Source organism: Rhineura floridana, chromosome 2 (genome assembly GCF_030035675.1).
Source record: "Rhineura floridana isolate rRhiFlo1 chromosome 2, rRhiFlo1.hap2, whole genome shotgun sequence".
Taxonomy (NCBI): Eukaryota; Metazoa; Chordata; class Lepidosauria; order Squamata; family Rhineuridae; genus Rhineura; species Rhineura floridana.
Window position 1 is genome coordinate 106,032,693 of NC_084481.1, and position 17,108 is coordinate 106,049,800.

General features: G+C 42.7%; 1 protein-coding gene across 1 annotated transcript in view; it reads left to right on the plus strand.

Annotated features, from left to right (window-relative positions):
• The first annotated feature begins 6,159 nt into the window (after positions 1–6,159).
• The window catches only part of RASSF7 (Ras association domain family member 7), a 139,923-nt gene continuing 128,974 nt past the window's right edge, over positions 6,160–17,108 (plus strand). The window contains exon 1 of the mRNA XM_061609996.1: positions 6,160–6,250. The gene's annotated coding sequence lies outside the window, so the exon portion shown is untranslated. The remainder of the gene's footprint in view (positions 6,251–17,108) is intronic.

Here is a 17,108-nt window from a genome sequence, read left to right on the forward strand (position 1 = left end):
TTTTCAGCTTGTAAAGCCTGAGGATGTGGACAGGACACTGGGAGAAATGAGGGCCACTATGTGGTCTCTTGACCCTTGCCCATCCTGGCTAATTAAATCTACCAGAGTGGGAATGGCTGGTAGGTTGGCATATTTGATTAACACCTTCCTAAGGGAAAGTTCTATGCCAACATTGTTGAGGGAGGCTGTGATAAAACCTTTGTTAAAGAAGCCTTTGTTAGATCCTGTGGATCTTAACAACTTCTGCCCAGTCTCTATCTTTCCTTGGCAAGATGATTGAGAGGGTGGTGGCTGATCAACTCCAAGTTTTCCTGGATAAATCAGATTATCTAGACCCTTTTCAATCTGGCTTCAGGCCTGGTCATGGGACAGAGACTGTCCTGGTCGCCCTGCTTGATGACCTATGCCGGGCATCAGACAGGGGGAGTGCATCCCTGTTGGTGCTGCTGGACCTCTCGGTGCCCTTCAATACCAGCGACCATGGTATCCTTCTGGACCATCTAGCTGGGATGGGTTTGGGAGGCACTCTTTTATGGTGGCCCCAATCCTACCTGATGGACAGGACCCAGAAAGTGGTGCTGGGAGACTACTGCTCATCCCCTTGGCCGTTGGCCTACGGGGTCCTGCAGTGTTCCATTCTGTCTCCCATGCTCTTCAACATGTATATGAAACCACTGGGAGAGGTCACCTGGAGATTTGGAGTACAATGTCATCAATATGCTGATGACACTGAACTCCATCTCTGTCTACTATCTGATTGCAGGGAGGAAGTGCTCATTGTAAACTGGTGCCTGGAGGCTATGAAGTGCTGGATGTGGGCTAACAAACTGAAACTTAATCCAGACAAGATGGAAGTGTTGCTGGTCAAGGGGAAAACTGCACCAGGGATAGGGTTGCAACCTATTCTGGATAGGGTTGCACTCCCCTTGAAGGAGCAGGTCCACAGTTTGGGAGTCCTCCTGGATCCTTCCCTGCTGCTTGAATATCAGGTGGTTGTGGTAGCCAGGAGTGCTTTTGGCCAACTCAGAATGGTCTACCAGCTGCGCCCATTCCTGGAAGCAGTTGACTTGGCCACAGTGACACATGCATTGGTGACATCAAGACTTGACTACTGTAATGCACTCTGTGTGGGGCTGCCTTTGAAAACAGTTCAGAAATTGTAGTTGGTTCAAAATAAAGCAGCCAGAATGTTGGAGCACAGCGCAGAGAGCATATCACCCCTGTGCTTTATCAACTCCACTGGCTCCCAATATATTTAAGGGCCCAATTCAAAGTGCTGGTTTTGACCTTTAAACCCCTAAACGGCCTTGGACTAGTGTACCTGAGGGACTGCTTACACCTATATCTTCCTACTCTGGATTTAAGATCATCTGCCTCTGGTCTCTGTGTGCCTGGAATGAAAGATGTTAGACTGACAGGCATCCGGGAGAGAGCCTTTTCAACTGTGGCTCCCAGGCTTTGGAATTCCCTGCCTCAAGAAACCCACTCTGCTCCCTCCCTGATGGTTTTCCAGAAACTTTTGAAAACTATCTTGTTCCGGAGAGCTTTTGAGAGGGACTGACGGGTGAGTGTGACACTGTTTTTATGATCTTTATTTTTAATTTTTATCTTTTTAGTCCTTTTAGTATCATTCCCCCATATATTGTCTGTCTGTGTGTGTGTGTGTGTGTATTGTACTTTATGTATTTTAATTTACTGTAATGTTTTGTGTTTTTATTGTCTATAATTTTATTATGTACGTGTGTGATTTTATTGTAAGCCGCCCTGAGTGCCCTATTGTAGGGTAGAAGAGCGGGATAGAAATATTTTAAATAAAATAAATATAATAATAAATAGACCCATTAAAACCAATGGGCTTAAGTTAGTCCCGTTGATTTCCATGGTTCTACTCTAAACATGAATAAGTCTAGATCCAATCCAATGACTTTATCATCCCCAGTTTTTCATGTAACTGTCCAGCCTAAGCTTCTGTCGTCTCTATTTTTTTAATCTTTGTGTCCTCACTGCTTTTCTACTTTGCAGCATGACAGTGTGTTGCTATGGATGCAATTCACAACAGCATCTTTATCTTTCCTGAGACTATCTACAGCTATATATAGCTATCTGCATTTTGTGCCTTTCTGCTCACTAGTAATATTGTTGACAGCTGTTTCAGGGAAAGAGAACCTTTGCTATGGATGAAGAGAAGATGTTTTCTGAAAGATAAATAGCCAAAATATATAGGAAGGATAGGATCCATCTGAATTTAAGTAGTTAGGCATTAACATGTGGATGGAGGGGGGTAGCACCCAGAATATGATTTCAGGAGCCAAAAATTCAGACGTTTGTAATTGCTCTTCTAATGATACATGTGTTGTTTGATCAGCATTGTTTGATTTGATTTACATAATAGTATGAAGGAATCCTCTAGGAATAAGATGAAGGTCAGTATGACACAACTAACTTGAGAGGTTTCATTTGTATGAGTGTGTATGTCTTTGAAAATGTGACAAAAAAATTAAGGCATTCCAGTTTCAATACAGACATCTTGTGGAAGCTCTGTCCCTAGTAGGGAGGATTGTCATAGCAGCACTGCAAATCTGTTAACTGAAGTGAGGAAACATCTAGGCTAATTCTAGACATTCTAACTTTATAACAGATCAGCACTGTGATAGCAGTACCTGTGCGAATAGTGCTGTGATTTGTCGGGGAAAGGGGTACATGGACTGACTTTGGGTGTGCTCCCTCGCTCTACCAGCACAATGCTGATTCAGGCTCTGAAAACTTGGGAAGAATATCAATGACCTGTCGGATAGCCACCTTTGCCATAAGCTACAGTATCTCCACTGCTGTGTCTGTCTCAGACAACAGAAGCTTGATGACAGAAGAAGAATGTTACCTGTAGCTTCTTGCTATTCATAACACTTCCAGCTAGATTTAATAGTTCAGAAATAACTCCTGGGTCAACCTGTGAGAGCTGTTTGCATGTACTTCCAGGAATGGGTAGCATTTGCAATATGTACACTAGTTTGAGTGTAAAAAGGATGTAAGATACAGCATCTTTGCACTGGTGAAAGCAACGAAATTAGGACCCAAGGTGACAGTGAACTGAAATTTTTATCTGTTCAGTTTCATTTCGGGACAATAGGTCTAAGCATGAAGGTTTTGTTTGGACCCCAGTTATTTTAACCTTGTTTCTTATAAATTGGCTCTGAATAATGTATCTTCTTCAGGAAGCTGACAGTTTTTGCATTTTGAAGCTTAATAATATTATACAAGCTTTCACTGATGGAACAATATTGAATTACTTCACATAAACATGCATTACATTAAAAAGTAAATCAATACTTCTGGGCCTTCTTCCAGGACTTGAGGTGAATGATGCACTTCATTTATGCCTTCTCACTTCTCTACTGTACTTGCCTTGCTTTACATTTTTTGCTGGGTTTTGTTTTTTGGAGTCACTCATGCTATTTCAGTGGCTTGGTTTGCACATAACACCTAGTCATGGCTTGTTTAGTTTAACTACAGCTTGGTTGAATGTGTGAACACAACTCAGCAGACTAACCATGGTTTTCCTCTGTGCTGCCATGGTTTGTTGTTGGCTTAAAAACCATGGCATGTTTTAACTATGGTTTGCTGTTATGCCTCATCCAAACAGCTTTGCATAACCATTGTGTGTGGGGCCACCCCACCCCTTTCAGACACACATAAAGCTACAAAGGCATGAAAAGAGCAGCTGCAAAATAAACCAGCTTTGGAGAATTGTGACATATCTTGTTTGCATCTGTGAGGCTGCTTGTGGTTTATTGAACATGGTTTAGTATTATGTGTGAACAGTTCTATTGCACGATTTAATAATGACAGCACATCCTTGTAATAAGAACACTTACATGCAATAAGAACTTAAGCTAGGCTAGTATGTAACCAGCTGTAGCTGAGAAGTAGCAAAAATATTGAACTTTGGGAAAGTTGCTTGAATTGAAAATGCAAATTGGTGGCTTTGGTATCGCTCTTGATTTTGCATAGACTTTCATACTGCCTCAAAATAAGCAGGTTGAGTCTCTTTGGTTGAAATGTTTTACAAAGCTCACAGTTATGCTCTTAATTCTTTCACATAGAGGATCAAGAGGTGTCATCAGGGCCCTCCCTGTGGGTGCCTATGTCCAAGCCCAGTGTCAGCATACACTGATGCCTGATGCCTTTCCAGGGCACTCCATGCCAAGCAGCTTGGAACGGCTATTTCCCACAATGCTCTGGAGCAATGCTACATTGTGGGTGTTGTAGAAAATTTAAATGGTCACTCATTCAATGCACTGCTTCCTTCCAGTGCCAGGGCCCACCACGTTAGGAGGCAGTCCATCACTTTGCTGACTCAAACCTGGCCCTGGTCCTGCCTGTGTTTACTTCCAGCATTCCTTAGTAACATTTTTCTGTATGAATTAAGTTTCTCCTGGATCAGGCGCAGAAGGATTTTGAAGACCACTGCAAGCAAGATAACTCTCACCTTGTGTCTCCAATACAGGCATACCCCACTTAAAGTCGCTTCACTTAAAGTCGCCTTGCTATAAAGTACATGCTCCATACTCCACCATATCCCACTTTGACGTACGCGTTTCACAATAACAGACACTTAGTGACATGACGCCACTGCCATCTAGTGGCGATTGCTGTGCAGTACATGCATAGATAATTGCTTCACTTTAAGTACATTTTCACTTTACATACACGCTCCGGTCCCATTGCATATGTTAAAGAGGGGTGTGCCTGTATTTAATAAGTTATCTTGGTAGCAAGCTCAAGATGATGAACTAGAAACTGTTTTAGAACTTGTATTCACAGTAAGTTACAATGATTCCTTGGTTCGTGTCAGTGTACATATTTATTTACATAGTCAAGAGGTAAATTCTCATTTGGAATTAATAATTAAGGTCATTTTACTGGTCTCTGTGGCCATGAGAGGGTAAATGAACACATATTATATGATGCTGGATCTAGGCACAGTCGCGTTACACAGAAACCACAGACAATAATCCAAAACAGTGAGCAAGTGATTGAGGTTACAATGCCGTGGGATTTACTGTGCTCTAAATAAAAATCTGCAGTGGAGTTGTTTATTCAGGATACTAAATTCAATAACAAGTAGTGGTAATGTAATTCACCCCAAGAGTGGTGTGTGCCTCTGTTTAATTATATAGTAGCTGGTCCACATAAGAGCTTTATGAGCTGGCTGAGGCTTCAGCCACAGACCTAAAGCAAATCAGCTGCACTAACAGGGTAGTGTGCAAGTAGACTCTTACAGTTTGACTTTCAGAATTAGAAAAACAAAAGCAAAATCCACGCACACAGCCTTTAGTTCAAGCTGTAAAAGCTTTAGCTTGTGGTGCCGAAGGCTGAAATTCCGTTGTCATGTCAGCACCTTTCCATTGTATCAAGTAGTGAACTTGGATTAATGCATTCAGATTAGAAACTATTTTTTCTCTCTCCATGTGCAGATGTGATTATCACAGTGAAAAAACAAACCCAAGTTTTGGTTATAGTACAGATAATTCTTAACCTCCCTTTCCATCCCATCACAGTGATGCACACCGGGCAAAAAATCAAAATGTCACATATAAATTACTGGGATCTGAACTGTAATTGACTGACCAGGAACTAAATCTTGGGGTCATAGTGGATAGCTTGATGAATACGTTGACCCAGTATAAGTTGTAAAAAAGATGAATTCCATGATAGGGATCATTAAGAAATAGGTTGGAAATGAAACTGCCAATATTGTTATGCCTTTATGCAAATCTATGGTGAGACCATGCTTGGAATACTATGTACAGTTTTGGCTGTTTCACCTCAAAAAGGATATTATAGAGCTGAAGATAGCAGATAGGGAGAAAAACTTAAAATACTAGAACCCAGGAACATCCAATGAAGCTGAATGTTGGAAGAAGGAAAGTACTTATGCACACAGCACATAGTTAAACTATGGAATTCACTCCCACAAGATTACATAGTGATACCCAGCAACTTGGATGGTTTAACAAATTCATTAAGGCTACAGCTACTAGACCTGATGGCTATGTTCTGCCTCCACTGTCAGAGGTACTATGTCTCTGAATGCCAGTTGCTGAGAGTCACAAGTGTAAGTCAGTTGTTATACTCATGTTCTGCTTTTGCTTCCCATAGGCATCTGGTTGGCCATTATGAGAACACAGTGCTGGACTAGATGGGCCTTTGACCTGATCCAGCAGACTCTTCGTACGGCTACTAGGGCAAGGTAACAAAGCAGATGGATATAACCTGCTAAACAGCTGGAAGGTGTCATGTCTAGCCCTGACCTGGCACCAGACGGGGGTCCTCAGAGGACAAAGCAGACATCCCACAAGTCAAGGAGCAATCAGGGCCCCCTAAATCCAATAGTGAGGAACCTCTTGAGAGGTACTCTGGGTTGATGCCTGATGAAGAACCCCTAGAACTGTCAAAGGAGGAAGTGGAGCTGCTGCCCAGTCCTCGAGAGCGCTGACACCAAAAGCTTTCGGTCCAGCCCAAAGAGCAACAGCACAGTATGCATTTACAGAATCAGAGTTGTTGGTGTACTTGTGAGTAAGGGGTTGACTCATGAGAAAACAATCCTTGGTACTCTTTTACTGCCAGCAGCTGTGGTTAGGGTGTAGTAAATAAGGCCCCTCTATTGAGCCTTCTACTTGCTAGAAACAAAAAGGGTCTCTGGCTCTAGTTGCCCTGCTTTGCTATACCTTGCTGGAACTTCCTGTGATATTGACCTTGGACTGTTGTTTAACTTTGTCTGTGGATCCTGTTTGGCTAATTCTTGGCTAATTCTCTGTGCTTGACTTTGGCTTGTTTGGGCTGTGCTGTATGCAAAACCCTGTCTTCACTGGTGAATACTTTGGTGAAGGCTTATATCTTCTGTAACTGGCCCCTGAAGGCATCCCTTGGAACATGACAGTAGGTGGCATAGATGGATCCATTTACTTGGTGCTTCCCTCCCAAATGTTCATGACAGGAAGTACACAGCAGTGCTGAGGTGGGATTATTGCTAGTCGGGCGGTATATAAGTTTAAGAAATAAATAAATAAATAAATTAGTTACAGGGTTGTATAGCAAGAGCACTTGTCCTCCATGCATGTGAATTAACAGCTTACTGGAAATCTTGAGGTTATTAGTTTTCCTTGCCTATCTCTATTATATTATCATGGCCTCTATCTGGCTATTCTTGTGTTATGCTAATTGCCAGAGTGGTCATGGGAACTAATTTTTAGATTGTCTCTTGATACTTGGAGATCTCACTAGAGAGTTTTGAAGGAGATAAAGTTTGCTTGGAAAAAGTGATTGCCTCCTTAACCCCCCCCCCCCAAGCTAATGGAAGGAGCTGATGTAAGGTATGTGTGAAGAAAGACATTTGCAGTTTGGAACAGATGAATGCTGAGGCTGGCAGAACTGTGAAAGTAGGTGGTTGGCTTCTTTGGGTGCATGTCTCAATGGAGTAGTGTATCTCCTACCTTACAGCAGTGCCTGCTGTTTGCTTCCACTGATTGTCTGCTTGTATATTTGTCAATAAAGCAAATGTTATCAAAATGAAGTCTCTAGTATTCTCTCATCCAAAGGAGAGCAAACCTGGGTAGGCTGTTTCTAGAACTTCTCATCAGTTGGTGCTTTACAGTAGTTCTATTCAGGCATTTGGTTTTTCACAAATACCAAACATAAGAAAAAGCCATGCCAAAGGGCTACTCTCACTCATTAGCTGCTACTGTATACACTGGCTATGCCCTCTGGTTGACATGTGAGGATTGGTTTGAAGATGACCTATGAGTATCAGTGTCTACAGGGCAAGCCTAGTCCACACATTTTGGATAGCTTCTTCACAAGTTTGGTACCAAGAGGTACTGAATGCTTGAATAGGGCTAGTATGTATGTAGTATTATGTACAGCAAACATGTAGAACAGGAGGTCAGAACTGTTGATCGGTATAATGGGGTCTTTTGATAAGACACTTAAGTTCATCAGGATTATGACTGGTGGAAAGCTGCTTCCGGAAAGGTTAAGAACTTGGCTAGGCACCAGAATTAAAAGCCTGATCCTACAGAAAGATTTTGAGTTGCATTTGGGTGGAAACTGTTGTCTTTTTCAGTGTCCATTCTGATCTTAGTTACCTGACCAGCTTTTATATAGAATGAGTAGCCAACATGGCACCCTCCAGTGGTTATGGATTACAACTCCCATCAGTCCCAGCCAGCATAACCAACGGTCAAGGATAATGGGAGGCACCACATTGGCCACCACTTATATGGAAGCTCAAGACTGGGAGCACTACTCTTTAGAGAGATAATGTAGTGACTTAAGCTATAAATAAGGAAAGCCCTGTTACTGTATATGCCTTTAAGACCTGACACTCAGGTCTGCTTTTACTTATTTGGCTTGGTAACTTGGGTTGTCTCCAGAATCAGTTCTCCTGTCCTCTCATTTTGCTTACAGTGTAGTTCTCTTAGCTACCTTTCAACTTCGATATTTAATTACATTCATATGCAGCAATTCCACACCTTCCCAAGATGAGATAATTAATTTTTTTTCATCTCGGACCACACATACAGACAAATCTAGGTGAAGCTAAATTAACATAGTTTTGGATGGGTGGAATGTGACACCAAAATTTTGTCCACTCAGGAACAATGCATAGAAGTCTCTTGATGGTTGTAAGTGGCACTTGGCTGCCTTATAAACTCTAGAGGTAATTGTAGCAGCTAGGGAGTGCAAGGAGATATCAGCCACTCTCTTCATTGTAGGTGATATTAAGGCTGCCATCTCACAATTTTTTAAAAATATGTAGTCAATGGTGGTGTGACCAAGGACAAATATTAACTGGTCAGTAAGCACAGCCTGATGACCCATTGGTGGGTAGGGGGTAGAGACAATAGAGAGTGTTGGCAGTTTTTTAAAAAATGGGCTCAAAGTACCTGCTTTATCCAACAAAATATCTGGTAGTGAATTTTAAGGCAAAATGGGAAAGTAAAGTACCTGATGTTGTGGGAGTCCATTGTAGCCATCAAAGCCTTCAACCAGAATTTGAAGGGACAATACAGATTTGGCTTTGTACATCGGACAAGGTCAATGTTGAGAGTTTGCTTGCTCAACTTAAAAGTCCAGGAGGTTTGTATGGACACATGGCTCTACCAATTCAAAACATTTACCCAGCGAAACAAGTCCAGCTGAAAAATGTTTCTGAACAGGCAGAAGTAATTAGTTGTCCATAACATGGGCTGAACCAAAAGATTCACCCTTCTACTTTTGCTACTTGTTTCAAGTTGGGTGAAACTACTTATTGCTTGCAGCTGCATGTATTTCTTTGGTATTTTTTACCACTAAAACCAGCCTCCCATGCTGCACCTTGGACAAAGAAACAAGCCATTTAACTCTTTGCATTCCAGCCATTTTCCATGCTCAAAATCTCTTCCTACCCCCTACTGCTGCTTGCCTTGCAGGGTGTGCACGTGGTTTTAAGAGAGGGGGAAACGGCCAGAAGGGAGAGGTTATGCACAAACTATGGAATTCACTGCCACAAGGTGTGGTGATGTCTGCCAACTTGGATGGTTTTAAGAGGAGCTTAGACAAATTTGTGGAGGATAAGTTGATAGCTACTAGTCATGCTGGCTATGTACTACTTCCAGGATCAAGGCGGTGTGCCTCTGAATACCAGTTGCTGAGGCTGGCCACTGTGGGAACAGAATTCTGGACTAGATGGGTATTTTGTCTGATCTAGTAAGGCTCTTCTTATGTTCTTAAGCACTTCCATATAATAATAATAATATAATAAACTTTATTTCTACCCCGCCCTTTCTCCAATAGGACTCACAGCGGCTTACAACTAAAAACAACACCATTAAAACATACAGAGTATATTATTAAAAAAGAATTAAACTATGAGAAAAATTAAAACCATAAAATATAGGTTAAAAACAGTGGACAATTTAAAATAATAAAATAATATAATGTAATCACCAAACCTATGACACTTAATCCTGGTCGTTCTCTATCTCAAATGCCCATTGAAATAAAACAGTCTTTACTTGTCGCTGGAAAGACGGCAAGGAGGGAGCTGATCGCACCTCACTCGGAAGGGAGTTCCACAGCCTAGGGGCGGCCACCGAAAAGGCCCTATCTCGTGTCTGCGTCATATGTGCTTGCGAAGGTGTGGGGAACACAAGAAGGGCCTCATCTGAAGATCTCAAATCACAGGTTCATGTAGGGAGATACGATCTGTCAAATAGTCTGGACCTGAGCCGTATAGGGCTTTGTAGGTCAAAACCAGCACTTTGAATTGTGACCGGAAACAAATTGGCAGCCAGTGGAGCTGTTGTAACAGGGGAGTTGTATGGTCCCTGTAACCAGCCCCGGTTAGCACTCTGGCTGCAGCTCTTTGTACCAATTTAAGTTTCCGAACAGTCTTCAAAGGCAGCCCCATGTAGAGCGCGTTACAGTAGTCTAAGCGGGATGTAACCAAGGCATGCATCACCCTAGTCAGATCAGGTAGCTCCAGGAACGGGCGCAGCTGGCGCACCAGTTTTAATTGGGCAAATGCGCTCCTGGATACAGCAGCAATCTGGGCCTCCAAATTCAAAGCTGAGTCCAGGAGTACACCCAAACTGTGAACCTGAGACTTCAGGGGAAGTGCGACCCCATCCAGCACCGGTTGAATCCCTATTCCCTGATCTGCCCTCCGACTGACCAGGAGTACCTCTGTTTTGTCAGGATTTAATCTCAACTTGTTTGCCCTCATCCAGTCCATCACTGATGCCAGACACTGGTTTAGGGCCTGTACGGCTTCCTTGGCTTCAGGTGGAAAAGAGAAATAGAGTTGAGTGTCATCAGCATACTGATGGCACAGAACCCCAAAACCCCGGACAACCTCTGCCAGCGGTTTCATGTAGATGTTGAATAACATGGGGGACAAAACGGAACCCTGAGGGACCCCATAGGACAATGGCCAAGGGGTCGAGCAGGAGTCCCCCAGTACCACCTTCTGGGTTCGGTCCTCCAGGAAGGATTGGAGCCACTGTAACACAGTGCCCCCAAGTCCCATCTCGGCAAGGCGGCCCAGAAGGATACCATGATCAATGGTATCGAAAGCTGCTGAGAGGTCCAGTAGAACCAGCAGAGACACACTGCCCCTGTCCAGTTCTCTGTGTAGGTCATCCACCAAGGCGACCAAAGCCGTCTCTGTCCCATAGCCAGGCCTGAAACCAGATTGAAATGGATCCAGATAATCCGTATCATCCAGGAATCTCTGGAGTTGGGTGACCACCACACACTCTATTATCTTGCTTAAAAATGGAATATTGGAGACTGGCCGGTAGTTACCTAGTAGAGAGGGGTCCAGGGAGGGCTTTTTCAGCAGTGGTCTTATAACTGCCTCCTTTAAGTATGATGGAATTCTGCCTTGTTGTAGAGAGACATATACCCCCAGTTCCTCCACTGAAACCTGCAGCCTCAGCAGCTACTTTTGCTAAAAAAAGAAAATTGAGGTGGGGGAACATATGACTGTATATAATGTGTAGTTTGGCCTGGGAGACAGAGTTCTCTATTGTTCTCTTGCATTCTGAACCTTGTAATTATCTGCAACATACCAATCTATGGGGCAATTTGCATATTACCCTTGTATGGGATACTGAGTAGAGCAACACTACATGGAGACTAGATGGAGAACACCAGTTCTGTTCCATAGATTAATAATTACCATCCATGCAAATATTTGCAAATCTACACAAGCATTTGCACAGCTTTAATTATTGGTTTAGCATAATTGTGACCTAACTTTACTAAGGTAAACTGAAACAAAATATGAATATGCATGGAATTATGCATAAGTGTACACATGGATAAACCCATGCAAATTTACTAATTATAAGGTGAAAGTAAACACAGTTTTGAAACTTACATAGGTAGATGTAAAATAGTTTTACACGAGTTTAGAGAAGAGTATTTGTACTACAGTACTGATTTTCCTTCTCTCTGGAGGAGACTCTACACTGGCAGACCTGGTCCCCTAAAACATTTTCAGATAGGAATTTCTCCCAACCCTACCTGGAGATGCTAGGGATTGAACTTGGGACCTTCTGCATGCAAAGCATATGTTCTGTCACTGAGCTTAGTTATTTTTAAGGTATTTTGGACTTCTGTGAACCTTAGGATTCCCTTAAGCATGGATGTCCTCAAGAGGGACAGGTACTCCCCCAATGAACCATATGCCTCAGATTTCCAGCTTTCTTGAGAAAAGGATTCTAGCATTTGTAGAAACCTGAGATATGAGGCAAAATGTGCAACACTGCATGCCAGGGAGGCTGGTCCATTAGGATAAATGGGACACTGCCCCACCAAGCTCAGTCCCTCAGCCAGTCCCACCTGTGCTGCCTTCCTACTTCCAATTAGTCCAAGGGGTGGCCCTGACTGTTGCTTCCTCAGCAGGGAGGAGGATGACTCTATAATAAGTTAGCTCTGCCTGTCATTTGCTCTGGTTCTACCTGCTCTTGTCCTATCTTCTGCCCTACCAGTCCCAATGGGCACCAGACACCACTGACTGTACTCCTCATATATTTTGTGAGAAATTATTAATGTAGGAAGTTGCCTTATACCGAGTCAGATCCATGACTGGCAGTGCCTCTCCAGGGAATATCCAGACAAAGGATATTCCCAGCCCTGCCTGGAGGTGCAGGGGAGTGAAACTGGGGCCATGTGTAGCAGATGCTGCATGACTGAGCTACAGTCTGCTCCTGACTTTCAGAGGATTTAGCTAATGACTGAAATTATAACAATTGTTGACTTTTAAGACAGCAGATCTAGCCAATTAGACAAAGAGAATGCCAGAATGAAACATCGATTGTCTAGAATCTAGACCAGTAGTTCCCAAACCACAGACCAGCTGAAAATTGCTGAGGTGTTGGTAGACCACCTAATGATTTCTCTGCCTATTGTAATTGTATTTTTATTTCTTTGAATTCCATAGAATATATATGAAATAAAATTTTAATACAATTAAATACAAGGTAAGAAATCAAAGAAGCAATAAAATACAGTTTTAAAATCAACATGAATGTGATGGATGTGCTATCTGCTGTCTTCAACCACAAATCTGCAGACATGCTGCGGGCCACCAGAATGAAGCTTGTGGACCACTGGTGTCCATGGAGCACAGTTTGGAAAACCTCATCTACACCAGAGAAGTAATGCGGTTTGTTTGTAAGTCTTTTATGCTGGTCTTCTGTGATGAAGTGATTGCTGCCTCATAGAAAATGCTGGTATCCAGAAATTTAGGTGGTGTGCATTTGTGTGTGTGTGTGTGCGTGCTGTGAAGTTCATAGAAGCAATAGTACAGTTAATTAAGGGCTGGAGAGGAGTAGAAAGAGCTGTGAAAAGATCAGTGAATGGGAAAATGTCTGGATGCCAGGTCTACCCATAGACAGGCAGCAGGTCTACCCAGTGAGAAACAATGGAGGGTAGACCTGGAATACATGTTTTGTCACCACAGTCATCACTAGTTATGCATGTTTGTTTCTTTGGAGTATTTACTTTGTCCCCCTCTGGGAAACTTCCTGCAGATGCCTGTCCCCTCAAGCATACTGGTACTTCTCTCTTGTTTCTCAGTGGCTATGGTTTGGGCTACGATCCTGGCAGCCTGAGTTCACAGTTTGAAGGAGTGACATTACATGGCCACAGACGACCTGTTTGGTTATGCTGTTCTCTCTCTTTGTCCCAAGAGCAAGACAGGTTCAACTCCCTACCAGAGTGAAAACATGCAATATAATTTATACACAATAGTGCTGATGGGGCAGATATAGATGTAGGTGGATATGCAGGAGCTGCATGCGCAGTAGGAGGTCACTGCTCATTGTTCAATCATGTTGAGTGAGATGGGGGTCTTTCCCATGCAGTTTACTGCATTCATACCATGTACCTTCCCTCTAGGCTGTGCTTCTGTTGTGGTGACATTGTGTTGCAATATCTGTGGAAATTTAGTTTCTATCTCTCCCCCTGCTGCCCAACACTGTATTGCTTTTACAATTGTTGTATAGAATATTGTTATCCAAGTGCCATGGGCCCGTTTGGATGCTCCTGCCCCCCTTCTTACCCATAGCTACATTCTGCTTTTTGTTCTTGTTCTTATTTTGTACATGGGAATTATTTGGAAGCTATGTGCTCCAAACAGGGCCAGCTCTACCATTAGGTAGAGTGAAGCAGTTGCCACAGGCAACAGATGCATGGGAGGTAGGTGAGCATTAACAAGCTGTTGGACAACAGGTGTATGTTCCACATGCATTCCCTAAGCTAAGCTATTGCCCTCAAGTGCAGCGAGTTTACTGTACTATCTCCAGTGTTGAACTAACATTTAGCTGTCAGTTGGTCAGATTCTGTGCATGGAGTGAGAGGCGCCATCTTTGCCTCAGGCAGCAAAATGTCTTGGCCTATGCCCAGTTCCAACTAGGAGCACTAAATGACAGACCTATGGAGAAGGAACTCCATGGAGTTCTACTACTTGTGGGCAACCCAACCATCCATGTGACAAACCTGTGTCAGTATGTGAACATCTTATCATAAGTTGTTATGTAGTCATGGTGATGCATCAGCAATGGAGAGTGAGGGGGCTTGAAATGCCCAGACTCTGATCTCCTTGAGTACATAACTGTCATTTCTTGACCCATCATCCCTTTTGCAGCTTGCTACATTTGTTATTATAGTTCATTCTCCAATAGCTCAGAATGATATATTTTGGTTCAGGAGTGCTGAATATAAATTTTGTACAAGGCCTAGAAAATCCTTTCGGTAGTCCTGTTCATGATCTAACTATATTTTTGAAAAGGAAGAGCAAAGCAATACCCCCCTCCTCTCATGAACAAAGTCCTGCTGTTTCTTGACTTTTTAATTTTTGTTTTATTTGGAAGTGACATATTTCAGTGCTGGTGCACACATCTATCTCATTTTTTTTTAAAAAGGGAATACGTGTCTAGATTCACAGATATTTTCTCATCTAAACATAGCTATTGTCCTTGGAAATGGGACTTGAGAGAATATTGTGCAAGGGCGAAGATGCAGTTGGGCCACACTTTGACTCACAGTATGGAAAGCCCCTAGCACTTGCTTCCCCAGACCTTATCTGACTGCGCCTTTATTTGTGGTCAGATTAGCTGAGTCAGTAACTTTCCATGTGAATAAAAGCTGCAGTTAGAGGCCTATGTGAAATGATGGCAAAATAAAGAGGGAGGATAAAGTTTCAAATTCAGATTCTCGGGGACTCTAAGGAAGGTTCAGTGTATTGACTCAGCCCTATCTGTTCTCTTCTCATGGGCCCTTCTTATTACTCCCCCCTTGCAGCTTTGTGGCACAGCTTAAATAGGATTTCAGTTAAGAGGGACTGTGTAGGGGTGGGGGAGTGTTGAAGTCATACAAAGACAGCTCCCTCTGGTCCTTATGGATATTGTCATGCTTTTCACTCACACAGACACTGAAGTGTCACATGACCTAGGACTGAGTGCCATTCTAGCCCTGAGGCCTGATTGGTCACTGGCTCCTTTTTTGAAAGCCTAGGTGTCTGTGGCAACGGGAAGCAGGTCAGCCATACTTTCCTGGCCCCTCAGAGAAGTGCAGCACGGACAGAAGAAAGATCAGGCATGCACAGCACCACATTAGGAGGCAGCACTTTCTTCAGGTACTCATTGGCTGTTTGGGTGTGTGTGTATGTGTTTCATGTCAAACTTTTTGTAAGCAAAATAACTGTTTGTGACTTAACTGTATTTTCAAGTGAGGTGTTACCATTCTTATCAAATCCTCACTGAATATTTCATTACATAAGGCACGAGAGTGATGAACCCTTGCTCTTTCTAAGGGCTGTTTTTCAAGATGCTGGCAAACTCTTGGGAGCTGCACCTGTGACTAAAATCTGTGGAAAATAAATATGTTGGAGCTATGCTATGGATGCCCATCTGTGAGAGGGGGGAAGCCATGGCCCTGCTTCTGCTTTCAGAATTTTGTCTCATTGTTGATCAAAAATAAAGTGTGAATTATGTGTTTTTCATAGATGTTTAGGCACCAGTTTAACTCTCAATGGGGTACTAGCATCTTTCAAAAACAGCACTAGAAACTGCCTAAAGGCATTAGATTTACAGTCCAATCTGAAGCCTATATACTGAACCTGGAAGTAATACCACACCATTGATTTCAGCTGAATTTTCCTCTCAAGTATTTAAGGTTAGGATTGGATGCTCAACACTGTGAAAAAATAATCTTCTTTGTGATGGCCTCTTGAAACAAATCACCCGTCTTTGAATTGCTAGAAAGCAATGTCCTGGAAACTCAGTGAGAGCAAAACTAGACGTGGTGGGGCAGCTATGTGTATTTATCCATTTGTTTGCCTTATTCACATATGGGATGGAAGTGTCTTTTAAAAAAAAAAACACAAAAGGCATGCCTATGTGCAGGTTAAAGGACCCTTCCATGTGTTATCTGATTGCACTTCATTGTTTCAAACATATTTCCCTCCAGCCTGGCTCACATCTGGTACTGAAGCTGGGCTGGGAGAAAAGTACTTTGAGCAATGGAGTGCAGTAAGATAAGGCAGGAGGAGGATGGTTTTGCACTATCTCTTGCTGTATCATATAAAAAATGCACGCACCCTCATTCCCTGATTTTAACTCCAAACTAAGAAGGCACATGGATAAATGCACGTGGTTGCCCTCTCATGTCTAGTTTGGCCCCAAGACTGCCATCTCACTTACTGAGTAAGCTTGCTTGCGATTGCACTGTAATAACCTGATCTAAGAGTATCTCCTTGGAAACAAGTTCTGTTGCTTTTTAATGGGAGTTGTTTAGTCAGAAGTAAATCCAACTGTAAGAAGCATTCCCTGTGAGGGTCTATGTGTGTAGCCTTAATTTCCACATCAAGGGCCACAGTGTTTTAAAATGCATCTGATTTTTAATTTTATTTTACTTTAATCTGCTCTTGATGATGAAGAATTAGTATGAGGCTGATCCAGAGTATAAGGAAGTTCATGTCTTCTAAATCTCCCGCCTTTAAGGCTAAAGGAAGCCTGTCAGCACAAAGCTATCCTCTGTTCCTCTTCAGGCCAGCAGAG